Source organism: Oncorhynchus tshawytscha, linkage group LG03 (assembly GCF_018296145.1).
Source record: "Oncorhynchus tshawytscha isolate Ot180627B linkage group LG03, Otsh_v2.0, whole genome shotgun sequence".
NCBI classification, from domain to species: domain Eukaryota; kingdom Metazoa; phylum Chordata; class Actinopteri; order Salmoniformes; family Salmonidae; genus Oncorhynchus; species Oncorhynchus tshawytscha.
Window position 1 is genome coordinate 22,591,310 of NC_056431.1, and position 5,883 is coordinate 22,597,192.

The 5,883-nt window shown below is 38.2% G+C and overlaps 1 long non-coding RNA gene across 1 annotated transcript; it reads left to right on the forward strand.

The window, feature by feature from the left end:
• The first annotated feature begins 490 nt into the window (after positions 1-490).
• Positions 491-4,230, forward strand: LOC112231444. The gene is made up of 6 exons (XR_002950455.2): positions 491-648; positions 2,005-2,025; positions 2,431-2,460; positions 2,571-2,621; positions 2,934-2,984; positions 3,587-4,230. It is a non-coding gene; the product is annotated as an uncharacterized LOC112231444 (long non-coding RNA).
• The last annotated feature ends 1,653 nt before the right edge of the window (positions 4,231-5,883 follow it).

Here is a 5,883-nt window from a genome sequence, read left to right on the forward strand (position 1 = left end):
GGTTTGGTGTTATAGAAGTCAATGACAGAAGTTAAACATAATTCATTGGTTGTTAATTTTCTCGAAATATAGGCACAACCCAATGTATTAAGTAGTTGAGCATGTTATTACTCCAACTTCGTGAAATTGACCAACTGACACAACTGAATGGAAGGGGTACCTTTGATTTGATGGCCTGCAAATGCGCAGTTCGGCGCGAGATGAACCTTAGACCCGATTACGTGTTTCGGCGCCTGAGTTTAGCTAGCCGCCGTCGCCTACAAGCGTCATCGGGGATTTTTATTGGAGAAGCAGTTTATCCATATCTTCATACTGTACTGTCTTTGCTGCAGTCTGCAGATCCTGCAGAAACCACGCCACCTCGTTACAGCGGTGGTATTTTCTATGCACTCTCTCTTTAAGAACATGGAGACGCCCACAAACACGTGATTTGTTTTCATCCAATGTCTGACTTCAAAATATAAAAACTGGTTCAAACCGGTTTCTATCTTATATTTTACATTCGGTCATTATTTTACATTCACCATTGTTGCATTGCTAACGTGGCTAGAAGAGCTTAGTGAGATACCCAACAACTTCCATAAAATAAAAATACAATTGGAATTGTGTTGCAATTCCCGAACAATCATCAATATGCCTAAAAGAAAGGTAAGGAATGCTTAATTTTCCGGATAACAAATATATTTGTATTTTTTTTGCTTGCATCTTGCCGTTTTAAAATTGCATTTGGTCTCTTCATCAGTACTGTATGTCGTCGTTTAGAAATGGCGGCAAAATGGGTCATCCTCTCAACGCAGTCATCAATATATCAAATAAACCGTATAAAAAAAAGGACAATTACATAATAAATAAAGTGTAAAGATATTAACCATATTTATTAAGGTTATTCGTCCTACATTGAGCATACCTATGACGAGTTCATTCACTCAACCTAAGTACGATTTGTGCATCACACGCTAGGTGCTTCTTGGAAGTTGTGAAGAAGCTCAACTGCTGTATTTCATACATCTAACGATTTAACTATTAATTTGTGTAGTTTAATGTGCTGCTTGCGAGCTTCTCGGTGTCTAGTTTTCTAGTCATGTTTGAGGCAGGCTTGAATCAGTGAGCCTCAAATTGGTGGGAAAAGATGCTTGGTCGTTTTTCAATAATTTGCACCCGACGCAACGCTTAAATGCAATCTTATGAATCCTCTACTTTACCAGTAAATACTAAATCATTGCCAATGCATTTTTTTTTCAACAAACATTAGCTAGAGTTGTTGACGTTAACTTCAGTCATTTCCCCAGCCCTGCTAATTTCAACGTCAGGCTGCCATCTTTGCATAGCCAACATTAGCTAGCATCTTTGTGAATGCACAAACAGCATATGTGCTTTTCAATGACATTTTCTATTAGGTTTATCGTTGAACCTTAAAGTTATACATTTTTTTAAAAACATATTACTGAATCTTTAACCGCTTTAACTTCGTCGAAATAATGTTGATAGGTATATTTATTGAGCGCGAACTTCATCTTGTTGACGGCTGTCGAGCGCGAATTGACGCAAAACAAAGGAAGTGCCAAGCGCGCCCGACTGTTGTGACAGGACAGATTTGAATTTGAATATGCGCGGGAATACCTTCGAAGTCAGAAGTAGCCTACAACAGTGGAAATGTATGTCATCAAAAATGTGTATCTAACTCGCTCACTGTGGTGTATGTAATCCGTTATGCAAAATATACATTATACAAAAGCCCAGCATGTTCTCTGGGGATGTGATGCTTCATTTTGATCAAAGGGGCCCTACGTAGAATGAGAGAGGGCAACAATGGACATAACATTAGCACCAGTTACCTTACTTTTTGAAAAGGACCTACGCTCTACAACCCAGGCATATTGCAGTACTGTCTGATACATTAGCTGAATTTATTTATTATTCGTCATATTTAAAATGTGCTTTAGGAATTCCATTTCCTCCCAGTTTCTAAACATTTTTCTTCTGCTTTTTTTCTACTGTTTTCAGAGTGCTACCAAGGGCGATGAGGTATGCATACAAGTATTCACAATGTTAATTCTAAAATGTTAACTAGTGTATTCATTTATAATTGTTACACTTTAACTGAACTACAGCTTACAAATGCTGTATAGGATGTTCATAAAGTCTTGAGAAATTTGGTCTACATAAATGCTTCACAGATCATTTGTAAACACAATTTTATACATAAAGGGTGATATAAAAGGTTGGTGCTTTGTCAAATGTGGCATTACTCGTTTGAAATGCGTTATAAAGCATGACATTTGCTTATGAATGATAATTTGCTGATACATCTATGCAATCATTATTTATGAAGGCTTCCTTATGCTTTAAAAGTTGAAGTTTGTTAAAGTGGGATTGTTATAGTAGTAGTTGAGTCATGGTTAGATATGTAAAATGTGTTTCTTTCTTCAGCCTGCAAGACGTTCCGCACGTTTGTCATCTGTAAGTATTACCATTCAAATAGGCTACTTTAGGATCTGTACATTTCTTTGTATTGCAAACTCATGTGTTACTTACCCTAATTACTGTCTTGTTTTTTTTGTTTGTTGCAGAGACCTGTGCCAAAACCGGCGGCCAAACCCAAAAAGGCGGCAGCACCCAAAGTATGTTAAGTGTTTGTTTCATCTGTCTTTTATTAATAAAGTATGTGCTGTTTTTGCATCTATAGTTTATTAGCAGTTGTGTTAACCCTTAGCCTAAGCGTTATTGATTCATGACCTTTGGCATCAAGTCAGAAGTTGTCCTGTTATTCTTTTTTTAACAGCCACATGAGGGAAAGCCTCGTAAAAAGAATCTCAAGTATTTTGGCACTGCTGAGCATTTGACAAGATGCATAACATCTTGAAGGACGTGAGAGGAGAGAGAAAATACATTTACTCTTTCAGTCAGTGGCTAATGTGTTTTTTCTTCTTCAGAAGGCAGTCAAGGGAAAGAAGGCCGCTGAGAACGGTGATGCCAAGGCTGAGGTTTGTTTCCTGAAAGGATCTGTTTGCTCTCTCTATTCAATGTGATTCTTCCCCTGCCCCTTATGGTTTCCATTTGGTTTCACTTTAGGCGGTACATGACTTTTGTCTGCAATCCATCAGTTACCCTTACCAGAAAAAAAACACTGCCCCTTGATGGGGATTTAACCTCTTAGGGGATGTGATTCATTCAGCCCACCTGTACATATAAGCATTACTTCTTTGATGGGCGCTCAACTCAATGTGTGAATTGTGGAATAATATTAACTAAGCAGTTCTGTGGAAATTGTTATTACACTGTTATTATAGTGTTGGTTCTATGTCATTTATTTGCTTCCTGCCTTTCTGGCATAAATTAGTGCATGTAATTGAATTGATTTGCACAAAAATAACTGGTCTTTAGAAAATATTATTTTCACTATAACAATACAGTAGGCCTACGGGGTTAGATGCAGTTCAATATATGAAACCAACAATAGTTGGTTTCTTATTTTCTATTCTCTTTTGAAAATAACTTCAAAGTTCACTTTCTTCCCACGGTTATTCATTGCATACAACGTTTTTTTTGTGTGTATGTCTGAAATACGTCTATTCTTCATTTCTAGGCGAAAGTTGAGGCCGCTGGAGACGCCAAATGAAGAACTGTTTGAAGTTGTGATCATTCTGTGTACTTGGTGACTGTACAGTTTAAAATAAGTATTTTTTACCAAGTTTTTTTTATATTAAAAGATATCATTTATAGTTCATTGTGGGCTTACATTTGAGGTAATGAAGCTGTTCCAAGGGGTTCTCATGTTCATATCCATTTTTATGCATTGTTTAAATGAATACCGTCCATATCCTGTCCAAGTATAAAAAAAACAAAAAAAATACCCTTCTAAACCTGTTTTTAACTGCTGAATGTTATTTTCCTACATAAATCCAAACATTAAAGGCAGCTAAAGTGTGTTTCTAAAATGTTAAGAGGAATAGGGTTTTTGCCACTCCTTTTAAGTTTTTTAATATTAATTACTTACCAAATGTTTTGAATCAACATCAGCTCTTCTCATTCAGGAGACATAAGACAGTTTGAAAGTAATCACTAACTTGTATTAGGTCAACACACAAAATCACCACACAAAATTAATAATGTGAACTTAATCATATGTTCTATTGTTTATTTTATTAAATTGTTCTGTAAAAACAGTGGAAAGAGCTATTGTGACTCCTATGAAATTTAAATGTTCTTGAATAAAATGATTAAAAGGCAGTTTTTGTTTGATTTGGTTCAATATCACAGCATAACATTCTTTGTTAGTTGCCATGCCAGTTTGTGCACAAATCCACATGTTTTCTAGACCTGTCAATGGCCTATTGGGCTTTCTACCACCAATCCATCCCTTTGTTCATAAATAATGCATGGCTGAAGGGTGTACAGTGCATTAGGAAAGTATTCAAACCACTTGACTTTCCAGTTACGCTACAGCCTTATTCTAAAATGGATTACATTGTCGTCGTCCCCCTCAATGTACACAATAGCCCTAATGACAGCAAAAACAGGTTTTTAGAAATGTATATTTTTTTTTTAACTGAAATCTAAATGTACATAAGTATTCAGACCCTTTACTCAGTACTTTGAAGTACCTTGGCAGCGATTACAGCCTAGTCTTCTAGGGTATGATGCTACAAGCTTGGTGCACATGTATTTGGCAAGTTTCTCCCATTCTTCTCTGCAGACCCTCTAGCATGTTGGATGGGGAGCGTTGCTGCACAGCTATTTTCAGGTCTCCAGAGATGTTCGATTGGGTTCATGCTGGGCCACTCGAGGACATTCAGAAACTTGTCCCGAAGCCACTCCTGCGTTGTCTTGGCTGTGTGCTTAGGGTTGTTGCCCTGTTGGAAGTTGAAACTTCGCCCCAGTCAGGCAGGTCCTGAGCGTTTTGGAAAAGGTTTTCATCAAGGATCTCTACTTTGCGCCGTTAATCTTTCCCTCGATCCTGACTTGTCTCCCAGTCCCTGCCGCTAAAAAACATACCCGCAGCGTGATGCTGCCAACACCATGATTCACTGTAGGGATGGTGCCAGGTTTCCTCCAGACGTGACATTTGGCATTCAGGCCAAAGAATTCAATCTTGGTTTCATCAGCCCAGATAATCTTGTTTCTCATGGTCTAAGAGTCCTTTAGGTGCCTTTTGGCAAACTCAAAGCGGGCTGTCATGTGCCTTCCGCCTGGCTACTACCATAAAGTCCAGAGTAGTGGAGTGCTTCAGAGATGGTTGTCCTGGAAGATTCTCCCATCGCCACAGAGGAACTCTGGAGATCTGTCAGAGTGACCATTGGATTCTTTGTCACCTCCCTGACCAAGGCCCTTCTCCCCTGATTGCTCAGTTTGGACAGGCGGACATCTCTAGGAAGAGTTGGTGGTTCCAAACTTCTTCCATTTAAGAATGATGGAGGCCACTGTGTTCTTGGGTACCTCCAATGCTGCAGACATTTTTTGGTACCTTTCAGCAGATCTGTGCCTCGATACAATCCTGTCTCGGAGCTCTACGGACAATTCCTTTGATCTCATGGCTTGTTTTTTTGCTCTGACATCCACTGTCATCTGTGGGACCTTAAAATAGACAGGTGTGTGCCTTTCCAAATCATGTCCAATCAATTGAATTTACCACAGGTGGACTCCAATCAAGTTGTAGATTCATCTCAAGTATGATCAATGGAAAAGCGAATGCACCTGAGCTCAATTTTGAGTCTCATATTTAAGGGTTTGAATATTTATGTAAATAAGGTAATTGTATTTTTATTCCTTATACATTTGCTAAAATTTCTAAACCTGTTTTCGCTTTGTCATTATTGGGTATTGTGTTTTGGAATAAGGCTATAATGTAACAACATGTGGGAAAGGGGAAGGGGTGTGAATTCT